Genomic DNA, 20,942 nt, shown 5'->3' on the forward strand with positions numbered 1-20,942 from the left:
GTTTGGAAGTTTTCCTTCCATTTCCATTTTTTTGGAACAGTTTCAGGAGAATAGGAATTAGTTCTTCTTTAAATGTTTGGTAGAATTCCCCTGGGAAGCCATCTGGGCCTGGGCCTTTGTTTGTTTGGAGATTTTTGATGAATGTTTCAATCTCCTTACTGGTTATGGGTCTGTTCAGGCTTTCTATTTCTTCCTGGTTCAGTTGTGGTAGTTTATATGTCTCTCGGAATGCATCCATTTCTTCCAGATTGTCAAATTTGCTGGCGTAGAGTTGCTCATAGTATGTTCTTATAATTGTCTGTATTTCTTTGGTGTTAGTTGTGATCTCTCTTCTTTCATTCATGATTTTATGTATTTGGGTCCTTTCTCTTTTCTTTTTGATAAGTCTGGCCAGGGGTTTATCAATCTTATTAATTCTTTCCAAGAACCAGCTCCTAGTTTCGTTGATCTGTTCTATTGTTTTTTTTTTTTTGGTTTCTATTTCATTGATTTCTGCTCTGATCTTTAGGATTTCTCTTCTCCTGCTGGGTTTAGGGTTTCTTTCTTGTTCTTTCTCCAGCTCCTTTAGGTGTAGGGTTAGGTTGTGTACCTGAGACCTTTCTTGTTTCTTGAGAAAGGCTTGTACCGCTATATATTTTCCTCTCAGGACTGCCTTTGTTGTGTCCCACAGATTCTGAACCGTTGTGTTTTCATTATCATTTGTTTCCATGAATTTTTTCAATTCTTCTTTAATTTCCTGGTTGACCCATTCATTCTTCAGAAGGATGCTGTTTAGTCTCCATGTATTTGGGTTCTTTCCAAATTTCCTCTTGTGATTGAGTTCTAGCTTCAGAGCATTGTGGTCTGAAAATATGCAGGGAATGATTCCAATCTTTTGATACCGGTTGAGACTTGATTTAGGACCAAGAATGTGATCTATTCTGGAGAATGTTCCATGTGCACTAGAGAAGAATGTGTATTCTGTTGCTTTGGGATGAAATGTTCTGAATAGATCTGTGATGTCCATCTGGTCCAGTGTGTCATTTAAGGCCTTGATTTCCTTGTTGATCTTCTGCTTGGATGATCTGTCCATTTCAGTGAGGGGAGTGTTAAAATCCCCTACTATTATTGTATTCTTGTCGATGTGTTTCTTTGATTTTGTTATTAATTGGTTTATATAGTTGGCTGCTCCCACGTTAGGGGCATAGATATTTAAAATTGTTAGATCTTCTTGTTGGACAGTTCCTTTGAGTATGATATAGTGTCCTTCCTCATCTCTTATTATAGTCTTTGGCTTAAAATCTAATTGATCTGATATAAGGATTGCCACTCCTGCTTTCTTCTGATGTCCATTAGCATGGTAAATTCTTTTCCACCCCCTCACTTTAAACCTGGAGGTGTCTTCGGGTTTAAGATGAGTTTCTTGTAGGCAACATATAGATGGGTTTTGTTTTTTTATCCATTCTGATACCCTGTGTCTTTTGATTGGGGCATTTAGCCCATTAACATTCAGGGTAAGTATTGAGAGATATGAATTTAGTGCCATTGTATTGCCTGTAAGGTGACTGTTATTGTATATTTTTTTTTTAAAGATTTTATTTATTTATTTGACAGAGAGAGATCACAAGTAGACGGAGAGGCAGGCAGAGAGAGAGAGAGAGGGAAGCAGGCTTCTTGCTGAGCAGAGAGCCCAATGTGGGTCTCGATCCCAGGACCCTGAGATCATGACCTGAGCCGAAGGCAGCGGCTTAACCCACTGAGCCACCCAGGCGCCCCCTGTTATTGTATATTGTCTCTGTTTCTTTCTGATCTACTACTTTTAGGGTCTCTCTTTGCTTAGAGGACCCCTTTCAATATTTCCTGTAGAGCTGGTTTGGTATTTGCAAATTCTTTCAGTTTTTGTTTGTCCTGGAAGCTTTTAATCTCTCCTTCTATTTTCAATGATAGCCTAGCTGGATATAGTATTCTTGGCTGCATGTTTTTCTCATTTAGTACTCTGAATATATCATGCCAGCTCTTTCTGGCCTGCCAGGTCTCTGTAGATAAGTCTGCTGCCAATCTAATATTTTTACCATTGTACGTTACAGACTTCTTTTCCCGGGCTGCTTTCAGAATCTTTTCTTTGTCACTAAGACTTGTCAATTTTACTATTAGGTGACGGGGTGTGGACCTATTCTTATTGATTTTGAGGGGGGTTCTCTGAACCTCCTGGATTTTGATGCTTGTTCCCTTTGCCATATTGGGGAAATTCTCTCCAATAATTCTCTCCAATATACCTTCTGCTCCCCTCTCTGTTTCCTCTTCTTCTGGAATCCCAATTATTCTAATGTTGTTTCGTCTTATGGTGTCACTTATCTCTCGAATTCTCCCCTCGTGGTCCAGTAGCTGTTTGTCCCTCTTTTGCTCAGCTTCTTTATTCTCTGTCATTTGGTCTTCTATATCGCTAATTCTTTCTTCTGCCTCATTTATCCTAGCAGTGAGAGCCTCCAATGGAACAAAGACAGCCTCTTCAATAAATGGTGTTGGGAAAATTGGACAGCCACATGCAGAAAAATGAAATTGGATCATTTCCTTACACCACACACAAAAATAGATTCAAAATGGATGAAGGATCTCAATGTGAGAAAGGAATCCATCAACATCCTCGAGGAGAACACAGGCAGCAACCTCTTCGACGTCAGCCGCAGCAACATCTTCCTAGGAACATCACCAAAGGCAAGGGAAGCAAGGGCAAAAATGAACTTTTGGGATTTTATCAAGATCAAAAGCTTTTGCACAGCAAAGGAAACAGTGAACAAAACCAAAAGACAACTGACAGAATGGGAGAAGATATTTGCAAATGACATATCAGATAAAGGGCTAGTGTCCAAAATCTATAAAGAACTTAGCAAACTCAACAACCAAAGAACAAAGAATCCAATCAAGAAATGGGCAGAGGACATGAACAGACATTTCTGCAAAGAAGACATCCAGATGGCCAACAGACACATGAAAAAGTGCTCCATATCACTCGGCATCAGGGAAATACAAATCAAAACCACCATGAGATATCACCTCACACCAGTCAGAATGGCTAAAATTAACAAGTCAGGAAATGACAGATGCTGGCGAGGATGCGGAGAAAGGGGAACCCTCCTACACTGTTGGTGGGAATGCAAGCTGGTGCAACCACTCTGGAAAACAGCATGGAGGTTCCTCAAAATGTTGAAAATAGAACTACCCTATGACCCAGCAATTGCACTGCTGGGTATTTACCCTAAAGATACAAACGTAGTGATCCGAAGGGGCACATGCACCCGAATGTTTATAGCAGCAATGTCTACAATAGCCAAACTATGGAAAGAACCTAGATGTCCATCAACAGACGAATGGATAAAGAAGATGTGGTATGTATACACAATGGAATACTATGCAGCCATCAAAAGAAATGAAATCTTGCCATTTGCGACGACGTGGATGGAACTAGAGGGTATCATGCTTAGCGAAATAAGTCAATCGGAGAAAGACAACTATCATATGATCTCCCTGATATGAGGGAGAGGAGATGCAGCATGGGGGGTTGAGGGGGTAGGAGAAGAGTAAATGAAACAAGATGGGATTGGGAGGGAGACAAACCATAAGTGACTCTTAATCTCACAAAACAATCTGAGGGTTGATGGGGGGAGGGGGTTGGGAGAGGGGTTATGGATATTGGGGAGGGTATGTGCTATGGTGAGTGTTGTGAAGTGTGTAAACCTGGCGATTCGCAGACCTGTACCCCTGGGGATAAAAATATATGTTTATAAAGCTGTAAAAAAGAAAGAAAGAAAGAAAGAAAGAAAGAAAGAAAGAAAGAAAGAAAGAAAGAAAGGATGAATACCCAAGTTTTGTAGCAACATGGACGGGACTGGAAGAGATTATGCTGAGTGAAATAAGTCAAGCAGAGAGAGTCAATTATCATATGGTTTCACTTATTTGTGGAACATAACAAATAGCATGGAGGACAAGGGGAGATGGAGAGGAGAAGGGAGTTGAGGGAAATTGGAAGGGGAGGTGAACCATGAGAGACTATGGACTCTGAAAAACGATCTGAGAATTTTGAAGGGGTGGGGGGTGGGAGGTTGGGGGCACCAGGTGGTGGGTATTGTAGAGGGCACAGATTGCATGGAGCACTGGGTGTGGTGCAAAAATAATGAATACTGTTATGCTGAAAAAAAAAATTAAAAAAAAAAGAAATATCTGAAAATTATGTTTTAACTTTGGGGGTTGCTATCAAGATTAGGTGAAAAGAGATTAACAAAATTTGATTTGAAACTGATTTTCTACTATTAGTTTTAATCAAAAATAGTCAAATATCAGCAATTTCAGATGGTTCTACCTAATTAGAAGCAAGAGATAGCTGGAAAACTAATTTTCACATCAAACGAAACAAACCAGCCTCTGTTTCTTTTTTTTTTTTAAAGATTTTATTTATTTATTTGACAGAGAGAGATCACAAGTAGATGGAGAGGCAGGCAGAGATAGAGAGAGAGGGAAGCAGGCTCCCTGCTGAGCAGAGAGCCTGATGCGGGACTCGATCCCAGGACCCTGAGATCATGACCTGAGCCGAAGGCAGCGGCTTAACCCACTGAGCCACCCAGGCGCCCCCAGCCTCTGTTTCTAACAAATAAAGTCTTTGCAAGAGAGGATGACCTCAGCAATTGTGAAATGTGTTTGAAGTACCAACCACAACATATATTCAACACCACGACTTACGGTGCCGCGTTTCCATGCTTCAGGATGCTACCAGTAAGGCTATAACTCACAAAGTCCAATTGTGCCTGACTTTCCACAGTGCATATTAAAGACTGACATTGGACTGACCTTCACAGACAGCTTTGGGCTGACAAGAGGCAGGGACATTGTCCTAAATAAACAACTTCCTAATACAAAAATACCATGTTAGTCAGTAATTTTTTTAAAAACCCCATGTCCAAGTGCTTTGCATCTTTGTTTAGGTTTTCTGCCTTCCACGAAAGTGCTGAAAGGCATGATACTTGAAGTGTGAGGAAGAGGTAGAAAAGTGAGTAAGCAGCAACTGCATAGGTAATAATCAGCTGCAGAGTAGTACTGGCTCTGCTGTAAGTCAGAAGCAGACTTGACTATTGCTGTGCTATAGAACACAAATACTCACTCCTTTATATGACTTGAAAAATCTAGCAACATTAAATAGGACACACAGGGTCACAAAAATACTCTGAAAACATGTTCTTAAAACTCTGAAACATAATGAATAAAGAGGCTCTTATTTTCCAATGGGGCAAGGAGTTCCCATATTTTTTGGAAGATAAAACAGACACCAGAAACAAGGCATTTTCTGAAGAACCACAGAGATACTCGTTCAGAATCCTGTACTTCTTTAACCTAAAATATTGAGATTTAAATAAACTCAGAAATGATACACAATTGAGTTTCTTCTCATTTTTTATTATATATTTTTTAAAAAGACAGATTTAGGTTACACAAAGAAATTACTAAGTTACATTTTTAAAAATCTGTCATGTCTACAGTAATGGAATAAATAAATAAGATTTTTAAAAGTTCAATGTTTATAGACATATTTATTTTAAAAAATGACTGAAATAGATGTTAAATAACATCGATACACCCCAGGAAGGGATTTAGACAAGGAAGGCACTTTATTTCACCACAAGAAATAAAAACCTAAAAACAATGAATTCTGTTATGCTGAAAAGAAAAAAAAAAGAGTTGGGATACAAATTCAGAAAACAAAAACAAAAACAAAAACCTTAGTTGAAAGTTAATGACCACCCAAACTTTAGGTCTTGTGGTAGTTTTCCTTGCTCCAGAGGGTCATTATGGAGGAAACTTCTTCATGGTACTGAGCTGAAATAAATAAGATATAAATAAATAAGATAGGAGTTGGAAAATTTTACTCTGTGACCCCAAAGTAATGTTAGAAAGAAAGCATTCTTAATAAGCCTGATGTTTGAGGAGGCAAGGAGCAAAAATCCAAAATGGTTTGGCTGCACTGAAAAACTGAAAATTCTACTGACATTAAGGAAAGCTTAAAAAAAGGTGAAGTAAAATAAGGTTAATCCTTTCATCTGGCTGAATTAGAATACTTACAGCTTACAAAGTTAAAATTTCAAGTAAACAGTGTATTTTTCACTTCCATTCTTGTAGACAGACACAGTTTGGGTAAACAGCTGCCATACCTCACCTTGAATAAAGCTGTATGCCCATATTTGGGGAAAAGGACCTTAGATAATCTCCTTATTTTATATCACTTAAGTCTTTGAAAAGTGCATTAATGCTCTGGCTGACTTGCTATCTACAATGGCAAAGTGACCATAGGTTCTGACAACAATGAGAGGTTTCTCAGAGACACTAAAGAGTTTCTAGTTCAACAGATAGTTATTTACTGAAAAGCCCAACAGACTTCAGTAGATGTTTTTGGATTAATTTCCCACTATCAGTTTTCTTTCACAAATATGTAGCAAGTGTCTACCCATTTCTTGCTGTCTGGACTCTAAACCTAGATTAGTTTGTTTAAAAGATGGACTCATTCAGAATAATCCATATAAGTTTTAGTGGTATTAAGAAACAAATGTCTGTGAATAAATAGAATGGATTTTCAGGATAAAATGGAATATCCACAAAGAAAAAAAGTAAATTAAAAACAATGGGGGGGGAGACAAGGGGAAATATTAATATTGAGAGATAACAAAAATGGCAATTGCAAAGCAGGCAGCTTCCCACCCATCCCACATGATATGCTTTCATTAAGGTTACTCTGTCCTCTTGGTATGAGCAGCCCAGATGAGAGAGCAGAAGCCATGAACTGTAAGCGAGCTGAGACACAAGCCAGGCAGAAGAACCATCCAAATTCACCAGACATGTTCTCAGGCAGCTCTAGCTTCTGGTGGAGTAGCTCAGTTCCAGCAACATAACAACTCAGTGAGCCCAGTGTACACAGACCTTGGAGGAAAACAAAACATAACTAGGTAAGAGCATAGTAAGAGCTTTTCAGGCAACACGACAGGGCAACAATATGTGAATGTTTAAGAATTATGACTCTTTGTCTCTATGAAAACAGGAAGAAGATAAAAAGTAAGTATAATGACAAGACTCACCTGTAAGGAGATGGAGAATGCCTGTGGCAATGGTGGGATACTAACTCCGGCAAATGCAAGCATTAAAATCCAATCACAGCCCCAAAGTACATCAAATCTGGACAAAAAAGGTGAAAGAAACAGGCAAGGCCGAAGATCTGATTTTGAGAAACGGGAAAAGAAAGATATATCATCACAATTTCAGACAGTTTTTTCACAATGACAGTTTCATGGACTAATTTGATCTTTTCTCAAAAAGTGAGAAAGGAAAGGAAGAGCCCCTTGATGGTGCAGTTGGTTGAGCATCTCACTCTCGGTTTCTGCGCAGGTGGTGATCTCGGGGTCTTGAGAAAGAGCCCTGTGCTGGGTTCCATGCTCAGTGGGGATTCTCTTAATCTGCTTAAGATTCTCTCTCTTTCTTCCTCTGCCCCTCCCCCCAGCTTATGCTATCTCTCTCATTCTCTCTCTCTCTCTCTAAAATTAATTTTAAAACATTTTTTTAAAAAAGTGAGAAAGGAATACTTTAATATTGGGGATTCTTCTTTAAAACACTTTGTTCAGATGCTACCCAATAAAAGTAAAATGACACAAACAGTTAACAGTTACTGAGGCTCACTGTGTCAGGCACTGTTTTGCACATGCTTTGCATATTAATCCTCCCAAAAGGCCTATGAGGGATTTATACATTTTATAAATGAGGGAACTGAGGCAAGAGGTACAAATAACTTGTACAAGGTAACACAGTAAGTGGTAGATCCAGCATTTGAAGCAAAAGCTTCTGGCTCCACATACAAATAAATCTATATCCTTATAAGATCTCAAAGCAGGAATAAGAAATAAATGATGTTGATCATGAAAAACCCTTGAAGGAATATGCATAAAGCATAAAGCAGAGGATCTCAGCACTCAATAAATGGCAGCTTTAATTACCATAATTTTCTCAACAATATGGGAAGATAGATGATAACCTTACAAACCAACCCCTCCCATTTTTACATTATTTTAATTATTAGTAATTTCTTAATATCAACTCTAAACCAAATTTCATTTTCTAGGGCTCATTTTACTTTTTGGAACTACACAAGTCTTTTTTCCAGTTTTCCTCCAAACTCTGTCAATAATAAACTTCTTCCTATATATTTGCAATACAAAATTGAATACCTTGAATAACATGGTTTAAGTATACAGGCTGACATATATGCAGAATTTTAATAGAACAGTACTGTAAATGTATATTCTATTCCTTATGATTTTCTTAGTAAACATTCTCTTTTCTCTAACTTACATTATGTAAGAATACAGCATATGATACTTGTAACATACAAAATATGTCTCAATTGACCGTTTTATGTTGTTGGTCAGGCTTCTGATCAACAGTAGGCTGTTAATGGTTATGTTTTGGGGGAGTCAAAAGCTCCACGTGGATTTTTGACTGTGTGAAAGGGCCAGTGCTCCCAACCCCTACATAATTCCTACTATTTTCATTAGTATGATACCTATACTTTTGTTACTACCGCAGAAGACTGGATTAACATTTTTCTTTCTTTCTTTTTTTTTTAAAGACTCCATTTATTTATTAGTCAGAGAGAGAGAGTGAGCAAGCACAGGCGGACAGAGTGGCAGGCAGAGGCAGAGGGCGAAGCAGGCTCCCTGCTGAGCAAGGAGCCTGATGTGGGACTCCATCCCAGGTCGCTGGGATATGACCTGAGCCGAAGGCAGCCACTTAACCAACTGAGCCAACCAGGTGTCCCTGGATCAACATTTTTCAAAGCCCCGAACTTTGACCATATAGAGCTTGTAATCAACTTTTTTCGGATATCCCCATCTGAACTCAGGTAACTGAAATGTTTATCTCAAATATAGGAATTTATTATTTATCTAAATTTACTATTTGAGTACAGATTCTTTGCTGCTTTGGTTAGGTTTATTTCTAGTTATCCTATAGTTATGGGTCAATTGTAAATGGTATTAGCTCCTTAATTTCTCTTTCTTCTGTCTTGCTGTTGCTGTATAGAAATGCAACTGATTTCTGTGCATTGATTTTATTTCCTGACACTTTCCTGAATTCTTGTATGAGTTCTAGCAGTTTTGGAGTGGAGTCTTTTGGGTTTTCCACACGAAGTATCACATCATCTGCAAAGATTGAGAGTTTGATTTCTTCTTTGCCAACTCAGATGCCTTTTATTTCTTTTTGTTGTCTGATTGCTGAGGCTAGGACTTCTAGTACTATGTGGAGTAGCAGTGGTGATAGTGGACAGCCCTGCTGTGTTCCTAACCTTAGGGGGAAAGCTCTCAGTTTTTCCCCATTGAGAATGATATTCACTGTGGATTTTCATGGATGGCTTTGTTGAAATTGTGGTATGTACCCTCTATTACTACACTGTGAAGAGTTTTGATCAAGAAAGAATTCTGTACTTTGTCAAATATTTTTCAGCATCTATTGAGAGTATCATATGGTTCTTGTTCTTTCTTTTATTAATGTATTATATCACACTGATTTGTGGATGCTGAACCAAACTTGCAGTCCAGGAGTAAATTCCACTTGATCGTGGTGAGTAATCCTTTAAATGTGCTGTTGGATCCTATTGGATAGAGTTTTAGTGAGAATTTTCACATCTGTGTTCCTCAAGGATATTAGTCTGTAATTCTCTTTTTGGCAGGGTCTTTGTCTGGTTTTGGGATCAAGGTAATGCTGGCCTCATAAAATGAGTTTGGAAGTTTCCCCTCCATTTCTATTGTTTGGAACAGACTCAGGATAATAGCTATTAATTCTTCTTTAAATCTTTGGTAGAATTCCCTTGGGAAACCGTCTGGCCCTGGTCTCTTGTTTGTTGGGAGATTTTGGTTGACTGCTTCCATCTCCTTCCTGGTTATGGGTCTGTTCAGGTTTTCTATTTCTTTCTGGTTCAGTTTTGGTAGTTTATGTCTCTAGGTATGCATCCATTTCTTCCAGATTGTCAAATTTTCTGGTGTATAGTTGCGCATAATATGCTCTTATAATTGTTTATATTTCTTTGGTGTTGGTTGTGCTCTTTCCTCTTTCATTCATGACTTTATTTATTTGGGTCCTTTCTCTTTTCTTTTTGATAAGTCTGGCCAGGGGGTTATCAATCTTTCAATTCCTTCAAAGAACCAGCTCCTAGTTTCATTGATTTGTTCTATTGTTCTTTTGATTTCTATTTCATTGATTTCTACTCTGATCTTAATTACTTCTGGTTTAGGTTGAGGCTTTCTTTGCTGTTGGGTTGAGGCTTTCTTTGCTGTTCTTTCTCCAGCTCCTTCAAATGTAGGGTTAGGTTGTGTACTGCTGTTCTTTCTCCAGCTCCTTCAGGTGTAGTGTTAGGTTGTGTACTTGAGACCTTTCTTGTTCTATAAATTACTCATGAAAGAAATTGAGCAAGACACAAAGAAATGGAAAACCATTCCATTCTCATGGATTGCAAGGACAAATATTGTGAAAAGGACTATGGTACCTAAAGCAATCTACACATATAATGCAATCCCTATCAAAATACCACCTTCCCCCCCCCCCAAAGAAATGGAACAAATAATCCTAAAATTTATATGGAACCAGAAAAGACCCCAAATAGCCAGAGGAATGTTGAAAAGAAAATCAGTGTTGATGGTATCACAGTTACATACTTCAAGCTCTATTACAAAGCTGTAATCATCAAGACAGTATGCTACTGGCATAAAAACAGACACATAGATCAATGGAACAGAATGCAGAGCCCAGAATTGGACCCTCAATTCTCTGGTCAACTAATCTTTGACAAAGCCAGAAGGAATATCCAATGGAAAAAAGGAAGCCTCTTCAACAAATGGTGTTGGGATATTGGACAGCCACATGCAGAACTATGAAACTGGACCATTTCCTTACACCACACACAAAAATAGACTCAAAAATGGATGAACAACTCAATGTGAGACAGGAATCCATTAAAATCCTTGAGAACACAGGCAGCAACCTCTTCGACCTCTGCTGCAGCAACTTCTTCCTAGAAACATTGCCAAAGTCAAGGGAAGAAAAGGTAAAAATGAACTATTGGGATTTCATCAAGATCAAAAGCTTTTGTACAGCAAAGGAAACAGTTAACAAAACCTAAGGACAACTGACAGAATGGGGAAATTATTTGCAAATGACATATCAGATCAAATGCTAGTATCCACAATGTATAAAGAAGTTATCAAACTCAATACCCAAAGAACAAATAATCCAATCAAGAAATGGGCAGAAAACATGAACAGACATTTCGGCAAAGAAGACTTCCAAATGGGCCAACAGACACGTGAAAAGGTGATCAACAGCAGTCAGCATCAGGGAAATACAAATCAAAACCACAGTGAGATACCACCTTACACTAATCAGAATGGCTAACATTAACAAGTCAGGGAACGACAGATGTTGGCAAGGATGCAGAGAAAGGAGAACCTCTCTACACTATTGGTGGGAAAGCAAGCTGATGCAGCCACTCTGGAAAACAGTATGAAGGTTCCTGATAAAGATGGAAATAGAGCTACCTCACGGCCCAGCAATCACACTACTGGCTATTTACCCTAAAGACAGAAATGTAGTGATCCGAAGGGGCACATACACCTGAATGTTTATAGTAACAATGTCTATAATAGCCAAACTATGGAAAGAACCTAGATGTCGATCAACAGATGAATGGATAAACATGTGATTATATATATATATATATATATATATATAATAGAATAAAATGCAGCCATTAACAAAAACCCTACAAAATCTTTCCATTTGCAATGTTCTAGATGGAACTAGAGGGTATTATGCTAAGCAAAATAAGTTAATCAGAGAAATAAAATTATCTTATGATCTTTCTGATGTGGAGAGAGGTAGGGTGGGGGGTCGTGGGGGGAAGAGGGGGAAAAATGAGACAAGATGTGACTGGGGAGGGAGAAAAATCATGAGACTCTTAATCTCAGGAAACAAACTGAGTGTTTCCAGAAGGTGGTGGGGGAGGGATGGGGTGACTGTGTTTTGGACATTGGGGAAGGTATGTGCTATGATGAGTACTGTGATTCATGTAAGACTGATGATTCACAGACCTGTACCCTGAAGCAAATAATACATTATATTTTAATTTAAAAAAGGTATTGGTTTCATCACATAAGTCTCTTTACCTCAGAGAAGTTAGAAAGATCTTAGTAATTCAGGGGCACAAACTTTAATTGCCTCTTTTTTCCTGGATATCACTGAGGGATGGGAGGAGGGAAATAACCTTATTACAAGGTGCACTGTTCTATTAGGAGGGAAAAAAAGAATATGAAGAGAAGATTCAGGGGTTGCTGATCATGATGCATTTACTTGTTATCAAGAACAGAAAGTAAAATTTCTTTGTACATTAAAAATAAAATAAAATATAAATTTTCCCTTTAAAATGGCCCACTAATGACATCTTTTGGGGATGTCTATAGTCTGTCATCCATGTGTTCTCAGCTTCGTATATAAAATTTGGTAACTATGTATGTAACTTTCAAATATATTATCAACAGAACAGAGTTCACCGTGATACCACTAGAGATCTTATTCCAAGTTGATGCAATGTACTGACTCATCTAGGTCAATAACAGAGATCAACAATTGGCAGATTTATTTTCTTTTTCCCCCAACTGTACTGCTGAGATCAATGTACTCATAGGTCTGAAGCAAATGAATCCCTCTGTAATGGTTTCTAAGATCAACAAATTTCTCCACGAACTGCTCATTTAGTGAGAAACTCATGCATGGTGACCACATCACATGACTCTGCAACACAAATAACAATACTGCTTGTTGTTTGAATTATAAACCTTTAACAAAAATCCCTTTCAGTAATTACTCTCTGAAATAAAAAGTGATATAGAAAGATGTTCCCAAAGGACAACAACCTCTTTGGCCTTGAGTGACACATAGGATTCACTGATGCTCAATGAATGTCAGTGGTTCTCAGTGGTAGGCCTAAGTCATGGGCAGAAGGAAGGAAAAGTTGGAGTAGTAAAATGAATGAGAATAGATATGCAAGAAGACTAGGAAGGTGGAGAAGACAAAGACCTAAATAAATAGGAACTTTTATTTTCTTTGCCAAAGCTACTCCTCAAACCACCCTCTTACCCATTTCAGTTAATGACAAATCCATCCTTCCCGTTCTAGTTCTTTCTAGTTCCATCCTTCTGGTTTTCAAATGGAGAGTAATTGTCTGTAGTGATAGCATGGCTTAGCTCTAAACTTAGGGGCCTGTGCTGTGATTTGCCTAGAGACCTGCCTAAAGTCCCCAAAAAGCATCCTTATCTCCCACTATACCTTCAGCTACCATTAGTTTTGGTGGGTCATGTGACCCAAGGAGTAGAGCACCTTGTACAGCTGCTTACACCTTGGTAAATCCATCTCCTGTTCAGAGTCACACTTAAAATTAACAGATTTCCTGGACACTTGATAAATCGGTTGGAATAATACACCCAAATGAAGATGACATTGGCTTCAAAATTCATAGGTTCCCAATAGGTGTTGTACTTTTCTTTTGGTTGTAAGAGGGCCAGATGCAGCAACTTATCCTTTACCTTAAAAGAGATGTCTCCCCATGACCCACCACTGGATGGCTAGAAATTTCACCTAGATAAATGGGCCTTGAATTTTGTCGAATATATTTCTCAACTTCTGGTACACAATCATCTGCCAATAAGTCTACGGTAGTTACTGTGTAAGGAATAAATTTTAACTTATGGCAGGGAAAGAAGATCAAGGTCGTTGAGTAAATATTTGCAAGTCATGTATATGATAAGAGCCTCATAAGCAGAATATAAGAAGAATCTCAAAGCTAAAAAACAAGAAATATATAACTCAATTTAAAAAAGGGAAAATATTTGGTGTAGACACTTAGTAAACAAGATACACAGGTATCAAATGGGGACACAAAAATATGTTCAATAAAATTCGTCATTGGGAAAATGCAAATGACCATAGTGAGATACACTGACCCACCATTCAAAATAACTAAAATTGAGGGGCACCTGAGTGGCTCATTTGGTTAAGCATCTGCCTTCTGCTCAGGTCATGATGTCAGTGTCCTGGGATTGAGTCCTGCATCCAGCTCTTGCTCAGTGGGGTGTCTGCTTCTCCCTCTCATGCTTCCTCTGTGCTCTCAATCTCTCTCTCAAATAAATAAATATAAATATCTTTAAGAGAATAACTAAAATTGAGAAGACTACTAATATTGGAAGCAACAATACAGACTTTTGTACCCATAGATGGATCACAATATGAGGTGAGAGATAAATACACAAAATTGAAGAGAAGAATTAATTTTAACTCATGCTTGGATTATGTTGAAATTTCCGGTGTACATATTGCTTACACACCCTTCTACTGAGTTTTTTTTTTTTTAAGATTTTATTTATTTATTTGACAGACAGAGATCACAAGTAGGCAGAGAGAGAGGTGGAGGCAGGCTCCCTGCTGAGCAGAGAGCCCGATGCGGGGCTCGATCCCAGGACTCTGGGATCATGACCTGAGCTGAAGGTAGAGGCTTAACCCACTGAGCCACCCAGGTGCCCCCCTCTACTGAGTTTTGACAGGGCTTCTCTTTTATCTATGTAGTTTATTTCCCCCATTTTCTTTGGCTTTCACAAACAAAGTCTAAGCACACAGAATAACATTAATGATTCCATCAAAATATAGGCCCTTTTCTTTCCCCCTAGCTGCCATCAAGTCCCATGTGGAGGTTAAGGACTTTTATTCTTCTTTAGATACCAAATCAAAATGTTGCTATTTGTACATTGTACTCTTTTGACATATATAATGTCATTATTTTCTGATTTAACATTATGTCACTTCTCTCTTCATGTTGAAAGGTAAATATGAACACCTTACCACCATGTTCAAAATATCTCACTAGTTGTCCTTAAAAGTGGGAACAAGAACAATGGGCCTGACCTAGCCTCCAGACCCCATGTGAGCCCAACCATGTTGGTCTTTCTCAATCCATCTGGCTCTTCTTGCTTCTCTTTGGATGCCAGCTACATTTACCACGTTTCTTTAAGTGTTTCTCCAATGATCTAGCTCTGAGATCATCTAGGCCCTCCAAGGATGGAAGGCCCTAAAGGTGGCAAATGTTCAGGTCATCACATTGTAAATGAAGACTTTGGACATCCTCCCTGACCTATCAAAAGAGAATCTGCACTTTAGGAAAATTCCTAGGAAATTCACAGGCATTAATATTTGAGAAGCATTGATATATGGCATCTCCCACTATGGTCCTTTGTTTTGTTTCCCCTTTCATCTCCCCTTGACCTCCGTGAAGTAAGATTTCTCACCTGTTAGAAATTAATGTGCAAAGTTCAGTGTAGTTCTGGAACATGAGCTGCACTTTGCATGAAAAGGATACTTGTAGTTAAGGTTCCCCTGAAGGGAATGCAGCACTTTGGCTTCATTAAAATCATGTATGATTGGCTCAAATGTGATCATACTAATCTAAGCACTCAGAGCATCAACATGTATATATTAAAATTTGTATAAATATGTCAGAGGTGTCATTAATAGTGGAAAATAGGGGCATATAATACAATATCTATGATGACTTGATGTTTATGATTTTGGAGTCTATAATGTCCTATGAGCTACCTGGACTTTTCACACACGTTCAAGTTTACAATGCACAGAAGAACAATTTAATTTTGTCCTAAAGGGAAGCCTTAGGTGCCATTGGGAGAAATTTAGTTCCTCATTCCTTCCTATTCTGGCAAAATGACACAGCTGTACAACTGGTTGACTCTTGTGCTTGAAACAAATTGATATAAACAACATTCTCCTGAGCTTGTTAAAGGAAGCCTCCAAAGTGAATCAGTGTGCGAGAAGTTACTACACATGTTATGGTCATTTCAGTGCTATTGCATTTCTTATCTACTTTAGAAAACCAAACACCTCAAAAGAATTTTCTCAATTTCTTATATGGGTAAGACAGAAATGATTACTATAAAATTCATTATTCTTTATATATAAATTTGATATACTCTTACATTTATAATAATTTTACATTGGGTTCACAAGAGCCAAAAAGGCAGGTGAGTAATGGAAAACAAATACTGAATAATTTACATATTAAATCTTAATGACTCTCCTCTAGTAAGCAACATAGCTGTAAGGCTGAATTACTCCCTTTAACAATGTTTTATTATGTCTTAACATATCTCTAAGGACTTTATAATAATTCATGAACTAGAGTGTTAAGCAATTTAAACTACATTTATTTTTTTTTTAAGATTTTATTTATTTATATAACAGAGAGAGATCACAAGCAGGCAGAGAGGCAGGTAGAGAGAGAGGAGGAAGCAGGCTCCCTGCTGAGCAGAGAGCCCGATGCGGGACTCGATCCCAGGACCCTGAGATCATGACCTGAGCCGAAGGCAGCGGCTTAACCCACTGAGCCACCCAGGCGCCCTTTTTTTTTTTTTTTAAAGATTTTATTTATTTATAAACTACATTTAAATAGCAATCCATAATGATTCCTACATCAGTAATCTTTTTGCTTATTCTGATTAAAAGCTCCATTACGTTTAACTGATCACATTTTCTGATTCAGACGTTTAAGGTAAGTCAATTGTGTATTAACCCTATCCTATCTCCTACTCCTGACAACCATTTCATTGACTATTTATATATATGTAGCAGGAAATAGGCAGAAGGTGCTCCTTCACTTCTCTTTCCAGCATTTATAGCTTAATAAGTACCCACACAAACTGAATTTGAGATTTTTTTCATTATTTAGTTATTTGGAATTGCTTAGAAAGGAGTTTTTATCAAATAAAAATACCTTCATCATGTGAAATTAGTAGCTTTCTTATTTATATCACCTGTATTCCACTCCATTCTGCCTCAGTTTTATTCTGCAAAAGCACTGGTAAAGAAAAGGTGTTCTCAAGTAAAACCATAAGGATTTCTAGAAAAAGTCAGTCCTAATCACTGTTATAGCAAATGTAAAGCAACTTTTAAATATGAAAACCTTTCAGGTAGTGTTAATATATTTATGAGCAAAGTTTGTGACGTAAAATTTAACCAGAAAATCTGTTACATACACATATTCTATAGAAAAATAAATTTGGAAATATGAATAAAAAAAGGAAAGAAAAATTCCTATTGTTGACAACTTTAAACAACACCCAGGGTTAAAATAAACATTTATCCCTAAATCCTGAGCCTTTACTTTTTTGTTGTCCATAGTCTTTCTCTGATACATTCGTTTTTTTCTTTTAAAGATTTATTTATTTTAGAAAGAGAGAGAAAGAGAGAGAGAGAGAGAGAAAGCAAGTAGAAGGGCAGAGTGGGAGAGAGAGAGAGAGAGAATCCTCAAGCAGATGCCCCACTGAGTGCATAGTCCAATGTGTGGCTTAATCCCAGGACTCTGAGATCATGACCTGAACTGAAATCGAAAGTCTGCCTCTTAACCCACTGAGCCACACAGTCACCCCTGATAGATTCTTAATCCTTCTTTTCTGCTTGTCTTTCCCACACTCATCTAGCCATGCGTCTATTATTCTCTGCCTATTTCTGTTCTTGCATCTTGTGATTTTCACCCACCCAAACTTCTTATACTGTCTTCTTTCTTCTTTTTATGGCTTTCTCTCCATTTCTCTCTTTTGAAAATTTTTAATAAAGCAATATCAAGGAAAAGTGTTCTATTTGTCCACCCGCAGTAGACATATAACAACTGTTGTCCACACTCTTGGAATATTCAGTCTTGCTTCCCTTCTCGCTGTTGTGCAATTGTTTCCCACTAACTGCTCATTATGCTCTGGCCTCCACTGCATCACAGGACAGAAATTGCTCTCACGAAAGCCATCTCTTAGTTTCCGTGCTTAATCACACCTGTTCACTCCTTATCCTACCAAAGCATTTATTTTAGTGATTGGTACCATAATTTTCTTTGAAGTTCTTGACTATCTTCCTCTCTTTGTGTTCCTGACACTTATCTTGATCATTCTGCTCAGTATCCTTTCCTGGTCTCTCCCTGTCTTATTTGCTGCCAGTCAGAACTATTAGTTTCAACAAGAAATTATTTTTGGAATGGAATCTAACATGGAAATGCTGGGAAATTAAAGGACTCTGATGAGAAAAAATGGGCAGGAACAGAAACAAGCATGGTCATCTGCCAATAGCAAAAATTATATTCCAACATTGACTCCATGGGGCTGTTGTCACCACTGCTATGTGAGAATGTCACTGTTCTCATGGACAGAGTCACTGGTGTGGATGCAGGGTGCATTTGCTGGAACCTTCATATTGTGCCTTGGCTGCCTTTGCAATTCAGATTATCTTTTGTCCTTGTCCCTTTTCCTCCCTCATTCCAAATTTCAACTCTAGTGTGAGTGATGTAGAGTTGCCAAACCTACATCATGTCCCCTCACCCTAGATGTCAGGGAGATAGGAAAGTCAATCGTAGCACTTTTGGGTACTACAATGGGTGTTAGAGTTTGCTGGAATCAAAATTATGTGGTAGAAAGGAGGATCAGTTTGGCTATCCACAGGAGATATATAACTTCACTCCACTTTAATATACGTTGTCAGTTTAGTTATTTACCATTCTCTTCACTTTATGTATTCTCCAATAGATAGGTCATACATAACTATGCCTTCAGTCTACCCAATGATATTCAATTCATGATTTGCAGTAGACTCAAACTACAAAGTACACATGCACTAATGTCCACAAAATGGCCCCTACATCTGAGTTCTCAATCAAATTTTGATGAGAATCTACCCAGTTGCCAGGTGATGATTCCATTCTTCACTGACTAACCCTGTAATGTGTCAGAGAGGCACTGCATCTATCTTCTGAACACTTTCCTTCTGTCTCTTCATCTTTTCACCAATCTCAATGTCATTTCACACACAGATTAGCCATGTCACATGTGTTTGGTTCACTTAGAGTTCAAAGAGAATACAGATTATTAGCCTTAATAATTGACTCACTAAATCAATGTCTACAGTAAAACCTCAAATCTATATTTTGCATAAAACTTTCCCCAGAATGTGTGATCTGGAGGACATTTTATGCAAAATATAGATTTGACATTTTTCTATAGGTTCTGGTTTGAGAACATTGAATAGTAGTAGCTTTTTTACTAGTATTCCTGACCCTAATTTCAAATTCTCTGCAGTCTATTTCTACACCTCCATATATTCATTTTAGAAAGAATCTACCAGTACTACTCTTTTCTCTTAGTTTCAGTGCATGCTTATTCCCTGATGAAAAATGTTCATGATCCTCCACATGCCATTAACTCATTTTATTACTGAGGCCCTTCAAGATCCTTTTCCCTTTACCCTATACCCACATCCCAAACATAAAATTTCCAAATTATGCAGATCCTGTCCTATAAATTTAGGATGTACTACAATGTATTTCATTTTTCCAATTCTGTTCATTGCTGCACATTTTAAAATTTGAAATAATTGCACTCATTTCAAAGCCCTCAAAGTAGACTCCAATCAATATAGAGGCAATACAGAAAATTGAGATGGTATTTTGATGTGCATAGTTTTATTTCAACTCTCCTTTCCATATTTTCATGTTATAAATTGAGTGACTTTTTTCCAATTTACTAAATTTCATTTCAGGCAACAGTCAGTGAGGATATGGAAAAGGAACATGGAAAAGGCCTTGGAAATGCAACATTGCTGACAGATTTGATTCTCACAGGACTCACATATGAACTGCAGTGGCAAATCCCCTTGTTCCTAATGCTCTTGGTTATCTATCTTCTCACCATTGTGGGGAACCTTAGCCTAATTGCTCTCATATGGAATGACTCCCAGCTTCACATCCCCATGTACTTATTTCTTGGGAGTTTGGCATTTGTGGATGCTTGGATATCATCCACAGTGTCCCCAAGATGCTGGTCAACATTTTTGCCAAGACCAAATGATATCTCTTTCAGAATGCATGATACAATTTTTTTTCCTTTGCAGTGAGTATAACAGTGGAATGCTTTCTGCTGGCAACAATGGCATATGATTGCTATTTGGCCGTTTGCAAACCATTACATTATCCAGTGATTATGTCCAAGACACTGTGCATCTGCTTGTTAGTTTTGTCACTCTTAGGTGGCCTTCTTCATGCCATAATTCATAGTTCTTTCTTATTCAGAATTAACGTTCTGCAATTCCATAATAGTACATCACTTTTACTGTGACATTATATCATTGCTTAAGATTTCTTGCACTGACCCTTCTATCAATTATCTGATAGTATTTGTTTTTGCTGGGTCAATACAGATGTTCACCATTCTGATAGTTCTCTGCTACACACTAGTTCTCTCTACAATCTTAAAAAAGAAGTCTCTACAAGGTATAAAGAAAGCCTTCTCTACCCGTGGAGCCCATCTCTTATCTGTCTCCTTATACTACGGTGCTCTTGTCTTCATGTATGTGTGCCCCGTATCTACACAATCGGAAGACCAAGATATGATGGACTCTCTATTTTACACTATCATAATTCCCTTGTTAAATCCAGTTATCTACAGTTTGAGAAATAAGAAAGTCATAGATTCATTGAGGAAAATATTGAAGAGAAATTCTTAGAATTCACATTATTATTTGTTCTTGTTTCACTAGAATGACAAACTGTACAGATTTCATTCTTGCTAGGTGTTGATTAGTGTTCATTTTTTGCAGTTGTAATTGTCCTAATGTTTAAATGACTTAAGGTGAGATTACAAAACAAATATATGTATATGAAGTCAAAAATAGAGGGAATTTTAATCAAGAATTCATGACATAAAAATAATTTAAAAGGAAACAAAATATTTCATATGCTTGCATGTTTCAATGTGGCTTCATAAATGCATTAAGCATTGAAATAGTGTAATTAC

At 37.7% G+C, this 20,942-nt stretch overlaps 1 pseudogene; it reads left to right on the plus strand.

Moving 5' to 3' along the window:
• Positions 1 to 7,104: 7,104 nt before the first annotated feature.
• LOC125095219 (olfactory receptor 5H2-like) lies at positions 7,105 to 20,652 on the plus strand (annotated as a pseudogene).
• The last annotated feature ends 290 nt before the right edge of the window (positions 20,653 to 20,942 follow it).

The sequence above is a fragment of the Lutra lutra genome, chromosome 1, assembly GCF_902655055.1.
Source record: "Lutra lutra chromosome 1, mLutLut1.2, whole genome shotgun sequence".
In the NCBI taxonomy this organism is placed as follows: Eukaryota; Metazoa; Chordata; class Mammalia; order Carnivora; family Mustelidae; genus Lutra; species Lutra lutra.